We start from the raw sequence: 14,410 nt of genomic DNA, 5'->3' as shown, positions 1-14,410 counted from the left end.
GTAATGTAGATATAATATATATTATAGCGTTATCGTATAAATAAAATATATGCGTGTGGCTGATATACAAGGGTCCAAAAGATCACACATTTGTACATTGTACTTGACCGAAAAAATTAGGCAGCTCTAATGTGTCTCGATATTATGTGACGGTATCGGATATGACGTAGGAATTATGAATGATACGAGTAAACATAATTTAGGTATACTAATATTATAATATAGGCATAGCGTTATCGTATAAATAAATGTGTTGTGTGTCACCGAACACATACTGCCGGGTTCAAGAGATCACGCATTCATTTTGAACGTTGTACTTAACTGAAAAAATATACGATTAAAATCATATTGGCTCGGAGAAACTTGAATGACAAGATTATAATGACGTGATAAAAAAAACATTTAACACTAATTATTCTACATTATTATTATAGAAGTCCTGCGTGCGTTGATAAATACATATTGTAATGAAATACGATTAAAATATTTAAAAAAATAAAATAATGAAAGAACACAGATAATATTATTAACTTTAAGAGGATGTCAGCGCACTATTTGTTTTCTCTCTCTAGCCCACGCGCAACATAGACAAAATGCATTTGCGCAGAATCGTTTTTTCTATGTTTTTAATTAATCTTAGAGTAAAATCGCCCATTATAAAAACGATAGAGAATAATATGTTTGAGGGAATGACATTATCAATTTCTCTAAATATTGTTTCAAAACAAATTAAACGTAATTTAAATTTACAACATTTTTTTGTTTATTTTGAAAGTCGAATACAAAGTCAAATAACAATAAAATATAAAACCGATATGTCATTCCCTCTAAAATATTATTCTCTATCTTTTTTGTGATGGGTGATTTCACTCTAAATTTACTTAAAAACATAGAAAAAACGATTCTGCGCAAATGCATTTTGTCTATGTTGCATGTGGGCCAGAGAGAGAAAACAAATAGTGCGCTGACATCTTCTTAAGTTATGATAATATTAGTGAATTCACTTTAATATTAAAGATAACTACACACAGTTGGAACTGTTCAACGAAAATACACTCGACTCTATTATTTTTAATAATATATATAATAAATTGACCAACTGATCAATTTGTAGGTTAGAATTTTAGTTAGACCTACCTGGCTTTTTTTGATTAACATTTTTAATTAGGTACTCAAAACTTGTTTCAAAATTAAAATCACAAACATAATCTACGTCGAACATTTAAATAATATTCCTACTAGGTATCCAATTTCATAATAAATGAGTCAATTAAATGTAATATTTGAAAACAACAGATTCAAATGAATTATTCTGAATGTAAAATTTGCTAAATCATGATGGTGGTACTGGTGGCAAAATGTGGCCAGACAATTTATTTTACCGCCACCTCGGCGTCGCCACCTAATGCCAATACAATATAGCATTTTACCGTCACTGCTGCAGTGTATTGGGGCGACCTATTGGCTGTTATAATATTAGTACACACCACACCGACAGCTAATAATCTGTATTGCACGTTATGACTAAAATATGATGTATTAGCAGTTATTGCAATTATTATTCACTTTAGTTTTTTGTGTTACTATGTTAATTACAAGAAATATTGGGATATTAAAATATAGGCATAGAAATAAGGGAGCTAATAGTGTCCAAGTATTGTTGAAAACCAAAAAAATTGAATGCCTGTGGAAACGAAATTTGTGTCTTTATGATTTAATAAATTGTGGATCGTACGTTACACTATATTTGTAAAGCTATAATAATAATATAATAATATAATATACCAACAATACCCAATACAAAAAAATATTAGCTGTTTGATGTTTTATAGCTTTTAGTTTTTACCAAAATATTTAGGTAGGTGCGTCAATACCTACCACTGAAATATCGATAACGTCGAATTCCTGTAAAATGTTAATGTTTATTTAATTGCTACATTAATGTATGTCTAGAGCCATTCGTTATAAGGCAGGTACACTTATAAAAGAACGTCTCGGACTACTAAACAGTCAGTGACAATTCGCGGTCCCGTCCAGTAGTAGGTACCTGGTAACTTGTCTATATTTTTTTTATATTATATCTTAACCCATACAATAATACTCATACACACTTTTCGTATATTTTTTATGAATTGTCGTAGTTATTGTAAGTCTTGTGTCTATTTTGTTATTTAGAATGATGTTGTTCTTTTTTTGTTTTACCTAGGTATACAGTGAGTAAGCTTTTGCCTGTTGAATTATTTCATTCAAATATGGAATACTCTGCTTGGAGCAGAGAAATATTACACGATTTCATAAATATGTATGAATACCACAAATGTCTTTGGCTGATAAGAGATCGAAATTATTATAATAAAAGACAAAAAACTGGAGCATATATAGAACTCGCAAATTTGATACAAAACGATTTCCCAAACGCTGACGTACTATTTGTCAAAAAAAAAATTAAAAATATTAGGAATGCATTTCGCAAAGAGTATAAGAAAAAGCAAATGAAGATTCGAGAAGGCATAATTTATGAACCAAAACTTTGGTAAGTACCTACATTAAAAATAATGTATTAATTTTTGTAAAGAACAAAAAGTAAATAATATTTTATTATAATTACTCGTATTATATATTGATTATTGATATTATTTTATACACTAACCTATAATGAACAGCTATACCTATTAACTCTTATAAGTAAATACCGATACACCTTCCGTCAATCGATGTGAATAACTTCGTGGTTTAAATATACCTTTTAATATTATAATCAATATATTAAAATATTAAATACTCTTAAATTTTGATTTGTACATTAAAATCTTTGAACATGTAGATCTTTTTCTTGTAAAAATTTGATTTTTAAGTTTTAACCAATTCGAGTATTTTTATTATTAGCGATTGACTTACTTCACAAATAAATTGTATATTATGATTTTTAACTTATAATACGGTAATTTAGGTGTTTAATTTTGAAAGAACATTATCTTACATTTAACGTTTTGACTTTAAGTTTGACTATAACGACATCATTTTTCTTTTTTATATTGGAAATTTAAGTTTCTAAAACATGACATTTGAATACAAAGCATACGTCATAAGTACACCTACCGGTATGTTTACCGATTACAAAATTTAACTACGAAATTATTATTTTTATTTAGAAATATTTAACAATACAATTACATTTTATTAATAGATGATGTCAGTGCACGATTTGATATCTCTATCTAACTTATGTGCAATATAGACAATTTACCATTAGCAGACCAACCATGCGTAATTAATACTGCATTGTTACTTTTAATTTTAGAGCGAATTCACCTATTATTAAACTTTAAATTAAGAACATTACCTGTGTCGCTGCTTTGGATTTTTTACGACAAATACATTTTCTATGCATTTCAAAATTGTAATAATTTACTCACTCATAACTTACATAACAATTAAGATATTGCCATAAAATAACCCTTTTTAGTTAACTTGTTCTTAACTTAAAATTTGGTTGTAGACGAATTCACTATAATATACAAAATAATAACAAGTATGGTTGCTGAATGTAATATTCGTATATATCCTCTTCATATAAAATGATGAATGTATTTTATTATACAAAAAATATATACCAACATAAAATTCATATTTCAGGTATTTCGATTTATTGATGTTCACAGTGATAGAAAATAACAAGCCGGCAACAAGTAAGTAATAATTTATAACAATATTGTTATCATTAAAATGTATGAATATTGTTTAAATTAATTTAAATTTTAAACATTAATTAATAATAATTTTTAATATTATAGTATATTATAGACTCTAGTACTTACCTACATACTGGACCAGTGTTACGAATTTATTTAAAAGTAACAATAATACCATCCTCTTGTCGATTTTGTTAGATATTTACTTAAGTATAGCTATAGTTGGTACATGAGTTCAACATTACAATTTACAATTTGCTTTAAAAGAATTAAAATATTGTTTATAAATCTACGAAAGAACTTCAGATAATGTTCTTTGACTTAAATCGTATAATATTTCGGCGCTTAGGTACTCTAATATTATTTATAAGCTGACAAAGCCTATTGGTAAAATCGGGGGAAAGGGCCAAGGGATTGGCTACGAAAACGGGGATGTAAAATTGTTCAAGAGTTTGAGATAATTCAAGTTTTATGTCCAAACGTAGGTAAAATTATTTGTGGGGTACGGGTTTATGTTCAAAACTAGGGGTCAAGTTGATTGTGGGTAATGAGTTTCAGTCCAAACCCGTCTTTGCTGCCTGATATTTCCAAAGTAGAACATAATACGAAGCTAGTGCCGAATCTTAACCCAATGTTTTAAGCTAATTAAACCATAAATTACTATTTCCATTGGCATACTATGATTTTGATATAATTCATAAATCTTAATTTTTGAATATTTTTTAAAGATTTTCACCAATTATCAATAACGATAGTAATTAAAATACTAATGTACCTACTTCTATTTCCTCAAATGATAATATGACGTTTTGGCACACACAATAAATTCAAATTGGGCCATTATTCACTACTATTTGGCTATTATTTTTAAATCTAGATACTTATGACATAAATCTATAATCGCAAATTGTTCACTTAGCATGTTTCTTCCAAGTGCTATTGAATTATACATTATTAGCATAATCGCATTTTCTATCACAAATATTTCGACCGCCGTGTGAAATTATATAATTCAAAAAATGGTTTTTGTACGTTAAATTGTATGTTAATATGTTATAGGACTCCTCTCGAGAGTTACCATTGCCATTCGCGTTGGCCATATATAGGTGACACGAAAATCTTCATATATACGAACATAAAGTTTAAATCAGCGTCGATCTAACGTTATTCGTGGTCAAGTCCATATTATAAATCAAATAAATGTATTTTTCTTCCTTTTTAAGTGGCCATACTTAGTGGGCTAAGTGGGCTTTCACCGCAAACCATTGGTTATATATTTTATAATTATTATAATATATAATATTTAATCCCAACCTCCATAGAAAATACCAATATTGTATAACATTGTATAGGTATTGCTTCATACTTTCATACACATTAATATTAACAATTTTGCACCTTTTCAGCTGAGGATGAACAGGATGACGAGAATAAGTTGGAGATCGAAAACTATTGAATCCAAACCAATATTCTATCAGTATACTATATTATACTAACATTATACTTATTATTAATATGTACATCCATTGACCATGGTTTAGGAAAATGTATTTTATCATATTAAATATAATATACATAATATTACTTATTCATTATCATTTTTACTTTTTATTACTATTGTATCATTATCATAAATAATTATATTATATACTTATTAGTTTATTACCATGGTCGTTATAATATTATTATTTTAACCTTTGCTTATTGATATAATGCCATATCTCTTATAATACCTAACCATATTCCTATGCTAATTTAATAAACAAATATATAAATTATTATATTGATTTTTTTTTTTATTCTACGACAGCAAATATTTTTAAATTCCATGATGTTTATTTATAGGTGATATATAATAGGTTTAAGGTTATATATTAAATAATATTATTGTTTCTGATAAGTGATATCCATCCTATGGGCATGATCCATCACCGCATTATATCGTGTAAAGTACCTACCTATATATATTTTTTCCAATATTGGTTTATTAACAATAATAACAATGGTAAATTTATTACGATATGGGTATAATACGTATTATAATATACGGGTAAAGGTATCACCAATTAACATTTTAAGTGCTTTAGTTTTAATATTATTTTTGTTATAGTTTTGAAAATGTAGTATATACTGGAGTAAAGGTCTACCTTTATATTAAATTTGTGTTTATTCTTTTTTTTTCGATATTTAATAATAATATTATTATTGAAACCGATTTTCAAACGCACACAATAATAATATATCATAAAATAATAGTATTATCCGCAGATTGAAGATTTAATTCGTTCTACTGAGTGCCCCGAGAGTGACATCGTCAATTTACGAAATAAAATTTAAATTATTGACATAAATGAACACTGCTGCAGGTCATTTAAATAATAATTGGGTTCGTTTTAATAATATTTTAATTTTAATGAAAAACAGATTTCCCGTCGATAATCGGTGTCCATGCAGAAAATCGGCTCTACTTTGATGTGTACATATTATGACATGCAAAGCAACGTTTATAGGATTTTCAGATGTCAGTCTTCGCGGCGCCTGAAAATGTCAAGAATCATGTGTCAAATCAAAGTATCGATTTGATGGACGACAATAACATAATACCACGCGTCATGGTGTATAATAATTATGTAATTATTATATTCAGTATCAAACGATAAACGGAGGATTTTCGATCCACTTCTCAACTACAGGGATCATAATGAATTTTTTTTACTAAAATTGTTCTACCTATCAGAACACTATTCAATTAGTAGGTAGGTATATAATATTACCATATAACTGTATGTACCTATTAACTATTAGGTAGTTACTTTATGTTCACGTAGGTAAAGAAGTAAATGTGTTACCTATTTAAATACAATAAAAATTAGTTTTATCTACCATTTTATCTAGGTAAAACTGTTAAAGTTATATTATCATAAATGTAAAATGTATTTATCTTTATCTGTATCTAGATACATCTTAATAAAATTAACTGTGTCCTATCTCGATGACATTTTCGTTATCTATTCTCAACACAGATCCCACGTAGCCACGTAGGTATGTAGTTATAGCATTATATTGTATATAAAATATATAGGTTAGGTTGGGTAGGTAAGTACAAGTATAAAGCTACTTATATACATACGCTCACTAATATAATAATTGTTTTGATTTTTAATAATAGAAAAATGGATTACCTATTAGTAATTATAGGTACCTATAGTTAAACTATAAATCGTATTTTCAGTTTTTGACTACCAACCTACTATAAACGTGTCATTGTGTCAAGTCAGATCAGAGTTGATGTAATCGCTAGCACAATCTGTAAAATCAACCTTTACAATATTTATTTTTTTTTTTATTAAAATAACAATTACAATCAACGTCAATCTCAAGCTATTATTATCAAAACTTTTTAGAATAAAATGTAATATACTTTTACGTAAAATCTAAATATACAACGGAGTAATATACCCGTGCTCTTGAATAATGATGTAATTTATATTAGACTTCAGAAATAATTATAATTAAATACCAAAACCAAATACAACTTACCGTCGTGGAGTTCCGAATTCCGATGGTTGACAGTATTGCGACAGTATTGACACTTTTACCCTCATGAATTATGCATAGAATATTATAGTTTATAATTTTTTTTTTCATTTTAGTCATCATGCCCGTTTTATAAATAAAATATTAATTTAGTTTTTAAATTATAATTATTATTTATATACCTACCTAATATAAGCGTAGAATCTTGTCGTGATCCACAATGTTGTATACAGGATAAAAAAGAAATAAAGACCATTGTAAAACCGCTAGATCCTTCGCTTCGCTCAGAATCTAAAAGTATTTAAAATACCAGTCAAATACTTCAAAATAAAAAGTATTCAATACGGAAGAAAATATTTAAATACGTTCACTCAAATACTTACAACACTGGTACTATAAGGTTAACCTCACTGCCTCAGATTAAGTAACTGTTAGTTTATATTTTGTAACAATAGTCGCCATTCGAAAATCCGTAGATATTCGTGGGCTTGTGGCCGAAATGGCGAATTCGTCGAAATGGCGCCACCACGGGTACGAGGAAAGCAGCTGCAGATAACTATAATATTATGTAGGTAAGTACCTATAAAATATATAATAATATCCATTTATATACAAAATAAGTATGTATATAATATACAATATATAATACGCATTTGTATACATATTATGTATAAGCATAATATATTATAGGTAATACATGTATTATGTATTTTACGATAGTCAATAGATACTGATTTCACTAATTTAAAAAATACAAATTGCAAATAAAAATATACCAAATAGTATGCCCTCATTAAAACTCTTTTATATAATATATTAGCAGCCATTAAAAAATAAAAATAAAAAAAGGTGGATAAGTGGATGTCGCTCTGCTGTACAGTAGGTTACAAGTGGGTCACTGTAATGGATGGTGTTAAATTTGAATTCAATGATATAATATCATTATATAAGAAAAACGATTCTGAGCGAAAACGGTTAGTCAGCCTATGATTTTACCAAGTATATTTGATGATATTATTGTGAATAAAGTAATTTATATATAACCTATTTACTCGGAGCCTTGTTTTAAATTTTCAATCTTTAGCCATAAAAGTTAAACATTTTATACATTTTTAACCACAAAATAATTAATAAATTATAAATTTGATAAATGTTGTCAAAATTTGAACTTTAAATGCTTATAAAAAAAAATTGTCCCTATGTATTTTTAATATTTTTCAACTGCTATTAGAACGATATATCAGGAGCCTTATATAAAATTTTCACGCTTTTTTACCTAACAAATAAAAATTTATTGATATTTATAGAAAAAAAAACTAAAAAAATTGAAAACTGACAATGTCCGTAAACAGCTCAAAAAGTGTCAAAATATTTTCAACATTTTATGGTGTATAGAAAATGCTAATATGAACATTGAACATTCAGTGAAATTTTCAAGTATCTACAGTCATTCGTTTTTTAATTACAATAAAATAAGAAAATTGTTACATGAGAAATCGAGTAAATATCAAATGTTGTAAAAATATAAATTTCAGACGCTCATAAAAATTTGATTTAAGTTTCTTGTAGACATTTTTTTTTTTATAAAGGTAGACAAACTTATGAGTAATCTTATATTACATTTTCAAATCTTAGATTTGAAAAGATAAATTTTTATGAATTCTCAACTCAAAATAATTTGCTAATTTTCGTGATTTTTCCTTATTTTGTCAAAATTTGAAATTTAAATGCTTATAATTAAAAACTGTGACTAAGGATTTTTAATTTTTTTCATCTGCCTTTGAAACAATAACCTAGGAGCCTTCTATTAAATTTTCAAGCTTTTTTAATCAACAGATAAAATTTTATTGATATTTATAGAAAAAAAAACTAAAAAAATTGAAAGCTGACAATGGCCGTAAACAGCTCAAAAAGAGTCAAAATATTTTGTAAATTTTATGGTGTATAGAAAATGCTAATATAAACATTCAGTCAAGATTTCATGTCCCTACGGTCATTTGTTTTAGAGTTACAACAAAAACCAAAATCGATTTTCTCGAAAACAGATTTTGCGTAAAAATTCCCGTTTTTCCTTAATTTTTCTTTTGTTTTTCACGTCGCTTGTGAAAACTACTGGGAAATTTTTACTTTTGACCCCCCAAAGTACCAACTAGATTCACTTTCCTATCAGAAAAGTTACTATTGAAGAAAATCCAAGCACTTTTACTGTCCTAAAAGGTGATGACAGTTACAAAAATAAAAAAAAATAAAAAAATAAAAAAAATAAAAAAAAAAAACACACATCATTGTAGAATCAATACATTCATCGCTTCGCTCAGAATCTAAAAGACTTATAGTATAGTTTAGTTTACATTATAGCACCTAATTGATTTAAACTAACATAATAATTAAAATATATCTATCATAAAAAATAAAAATTATGTACCAACATATTACAAAGTAATTAGTCATGCAGTATTTCCTGCTGTGTGCAAGAATAATTTGAAGTCTCAACTGAAAATTAAAAATCATAACATCTATTCTGTGTTCAATATCATGAACATAAAAATAAAAATGAAATTGTATTGGAATTTTAAACATACTAGGGTTTGGTGTTTAATTTTTTTTTTTTGTTCATTATTATTGGTGGTAGGTATTACCTTTTTTGAAGAAGTTATAAAATAAACAGGTTTAAAATTATCAGCTGTATTCACTATTCGACTCATCATTGACATCATCTAATAAATAAATTAAAATTCTTTAAATTGTAAAAGTTTTGTTGATTATTACCATGGTTGAAATATACAAGGTTATTGCATTTATACCCCTTCTAAATCAAATATTTGATGATAAAAACAAAAATGGTAGCGTAAAGGGAGCCAATAATAATCAAGTACCTATACATGCGCGGGAATTTTGAATTTGTTAGCTTTTGTCAACGTGTTTTTCATGATAAGAAAAATTTATATTTGTGATATCCCTTTATGCAGCCATTTTGTTTCTGATTATAATAATCCGAGTCCATATGTAATAACCTGTATATTTCAACTATGATTATTAGTTATTACAGTAAAAATATATTAAAAATGCTTAATTTACCATTAATAAATTCATCACCAACAATATCTGAAAAAGTAAATAATAATTTTTAGAACAATTAAAGAGGAAACTATTACAAAGATCAAAATTAGTTAAAAATGTTTACTATTTTAATATACAACGGCACAACGCCTATATAATACAATATTACCGCTATTACTTTTACTGTTATGTTATACCACATAATATATCGTACCTTTATTCATGTATAAAATATATTTGTAAAAGTATTAGAATTAATACCTGGCATTATCACTTTCAAGATGAATATTAAGTACAGTAGAACCTCGATTATCCGAACCTACGTTATACGAACCCTCTATTATCCGAACTATAATTAGCGTATACGAACGTTCTGTTATCCGAACATGAAAACTCGTATCGGACAGGTATTGATAATTATGTCAAAAAAATATAATAAATAAAATAAATTTAATGTATTTAATTATGTATGTATGTACCTAATGTATTTCTAATAATTTAATGTATTTCTGATAATGTAATGTAATATGTAATGTAATTCTAATAAAATATTAATAATAATAATAAATATTTAATTATACAAATAATAAATAATTAATACATAATATTATAAACATTTTTCATTTTATATTTCCAATATCTGAACTTTTGCGTATCCGAACTAGGTGCGGTCCCAATTAGTTCGAATAATCGAGGTTCTACTGTAAGTGGATTGTAATCTCTTATCTCTATGACTCTATCTGAAAGATCAGTATCATCAATTGATGCTATATAAATTAAAAATAATAAATATGACGTATCCAACATATTTGATGTTTAAAGTTTAAACCATAATATTATGGTAATTATTATGGCATTCATTAACATTCATTGTTGAATAACATTATAGGACTTACTGAAGAACATTGATCGTTATCAACATCATCATTACAATTAATAAACAGTGGCATACTATTGGATAACTTTTCTTTCATATTTTTTTTTTTTTTTTATTGATGATTTGTCCCTTAAATATTTTTAAATCTGATGAATTGTATAATGTTCTGTTCGGTCTTTTTAAAAAAATTCTTGGTGTTTTAGCAAAAGTTGATCTTCTTTGTAGTTCAATAATAAATGCTAAAACAAACAACAAAATAATATGTGATAATCATATTATTATTTAGTTATATTAAATATTAAGTTCAATTTTAAGACTTACAAACTTCTGGAGGATATTGATTACTGACATTAATTTTATAATTAATTGGAGATGTAGATTATTGACTATATTCAATTTATTTGTTGTTATGATTTGTCTGTAAAAATCTGGTATTTTCTCTATAGATTAGTCAAACAATATTATTTCTAATATTGAATACAATATAACAGTATAATTAATATTATGGATTTGGAATTTACAGCAAATAGATGATTTTAAAAGCAATGATTTTTTTATAGTTGTATTTCATTATGTTTTTTTTCTGGAGAGTATGTGTAGTTAACTAGGTATAACAGATGGTTTTGAAAATTTGTTTTGTTTTTCTGTGGCAATTGACTTTTTATGTTTGTTACTGGTTGTTTGTGCGTCACAGTCATCCAGATCGGATGAATATAGTCCACATTTTGCTTTGTCCAGTACATCAGTAAATTATACTTTAAAAAATAAAAATAAACATAACATAAATATCTAATCCTATTAATTAATATAATTAATGGTACCTATAGGTACCAATTATTATCCATTTAATTTTTTACATAAATGAAACTTACATATGTTTGTTGAAAGCACTCGACAGTCATAATATGAGAAATCAAACCCATTAGGCCTTGTTTTATTTGCTCGATACTTGGCAATTAATGAGTCATTATTCGCCATGCACATTAGTGCTATTTTGATTAAGCCAATACGTTGGAACGGGCTCCACTGAATCATCGGTTATAAAGTGAACAATAGTCCACATTTCTGGTATTCAATATATGTTAGTTTTTTAACTTATTAATTGCAACTTGCAATAGCAGGTAGGTACTTAAATACAAAATAAAAATTACTTGAATTAATGTAATTAATTGTTTGATAGTTATATTTTAAAATTGAAATACATAATGTAATCATACAAATTTATAATACCTATATAATAGATATATTATAAAATACAACTAACTAAAATAAAACATTTTTATAAAATACATTTTTATTTAAAGATAAAATATTTAGTAACTATTATATAATATAATATGACATATTAATACCTATAAATAAGCAGTGTATATTGTAACGTATTTGAGTATACCTATTGGTATTCATATAATTTTTCAAGCATTAAACATTATCTATTATCTATCAACAAGTTTAGAAGTACCTATTTGAATTATTTGAAATACATTTTAAATACTATTGTACTTTAAGTAAACAATATTTTTTTATATACTTTTCAGATGAACAATTATATTGTTATAATTTATTACTTAATCAATTATTTTATGATACTTTAATATAGTAGGAATTTTATACAGTATATAGTAGATAATATAATATATACTTCCATCCAAAATTATTATATATTAGGTAGGTATGTTAACTGAATATTAGTTACCTACATTCAAAGATTAAACTGCAACCAACTGCTCAGGATATGTAATCGGTTTTTTTTAATTTTCTATATCTTTATCAAAAAACTTATTTATGAGTAATTGAATAAAGTTAATAATAATTTGAAAAAAAGAAAAAATTAAATACATCTATTATTGCGTACAAGTCAGTCTATAAACTAGGGGTTTTTTTTAACGATTTTTTCTGATTGCACAAACTTAATCCCACTCTTGGGTTATAGTAGGGAGTTTGTTTACGCAAAACAAAATCCTACGGACTGTTATCCGTTGAACTATCAAGGGCGGCTCCAGGGGGCCCTAGGACCCCCCCCCCCCAAAAAAAGCTGTATTTCTAAACAATTTGATTCTGTTAAAAACAAAAAAACAAATCATTGACATTTTCTGAAACTTATGACTTGGTACCTAACCTCCTTATCATATCTCTGGATCCACCCCTGTGAACTGTTCCGGCTATATTACCTAGTACCTACTAACCTACTGTCTACTGTATACTGTACTATCTACATTTTTTACTTTCATAAAACCCCATATAGGTACTCAGAAACGATATGTAAAAATATATAAATCCTGACTCTCTCGTGATATACCAAATAAATCATTTTATATCAATGCACTATTTTTTTCGTAATCCTACAGTACCTAATAATTATAGTGAATAGCATTTGCCAAAAAATAGTTAGATCGTTTACGACCAGATTATGTGATACACCAGCACCATCAAACGACCACCATACCAATATTGTTAATTTATTGTAAACTAGGTATTCTGGATTCTAAACTGGATTCCTGGTATAGATTTATTATATATGACGTTTTTGCTCAGAATCGTTTTTCGTATGCAATAATATTATATTAATGAATTCGAATTTAACTCTATCTGTAATGGAAATGACGAATTACGAAACACCGCTAAAAACGGGATTTTAATTTCTAACGCTTTGTTAATCAACATAGAAACCAATAAAAAATTATAATATTATAATATTAATTCAACTTACTGGCTATAATAAAATATAATAACAATATAAAATATCCAGACTGACATAAACCGTCTCCGTCCAGAATCGTTTTTCTTATACAATGATATTATATCATTGAATTCAAGTTTAATATATTATACAATCCATTGTACATTGACATTTTTATAATCGTTTAAATTTTAAAGTTCGAATTCTGACAAAATTAATCAAATTTAAAATTTAAAAAGGTGGGTAAGTGGATGTCGCTCTAATGTACAGTAGGTTACAAGTGGGTCATTATAATGGATGGTGTTAAATCTTAATTCAATGATATAATAGCATTGTATAAGAAATACGATTCTGAGCGAAGATAGTCAGTCAGCCCATGATATTACTAAGTATATTTGATGATATATTATTGTGAATAAAGTAATTTTAAAAAAGCTATTTACGTGGAATCTTGTTTTAAATTTTCAATCCTTAGCTATAAAAGTTGAACATTTTTTTTTTTTGATAAACGTATACAAACTTATGGATAATCTTGTATTACATTTTCAAATCTTAGATTTAAAA

The 14,410-nt window shown here is 26.5% G+C and overlaps 1 long non-coding RNA gene and 1 pseudogene across 1 annotated transcript; one reads left to right on the top strand and one right to left on the bottom strand.

Moving 5' to 3' along the window:
• The first annotated feature begins 2,409 nt into the window (after positions 1-2,409).
• LOC132938437 (uncharacterized) lies at positions 2,410-5,278 on the top strand. The gene is made up of 3 exons (XR_009663916.1): positions 2,410-2,533; positions 3,637-3,689; positions 5,099-5,278. It is a non-coding gene; the product is annotated as an uncharacterized LOC132938437 (long non-coding RNA).
• A 5,871-nt stretch (positions 5,279-11,149) lies between these two features.
• On the bottom strand, positions 11,150-12,229 carry LOC132938929 (uncharacterized; annotated as a pseudogene).
• Positions 12,230-14,410: the final 2,181 nt, after the last annotated feature.

The sequence above is a fragment of the Metopolophium dirhodum genome, chromosome 2 (genome assembly GCF_019925205.1).
Source record: "Metopolophium dirhodum isolate CAU chromosome 2, ASM1992520v1, whole genome shotgun sequence".
Lineage (NCBI taxonomy): Eukaryota > Metazoa > Arthropoda > Insecta > Hemiptera > Aphididae > Metopolophium > Metopolophium dirhodum.
The sequence above is the reverse complement of the archived record's forward strand: the minus strand, read 5'-3'. Positions and strand labels throughout refer to the sequence as shown.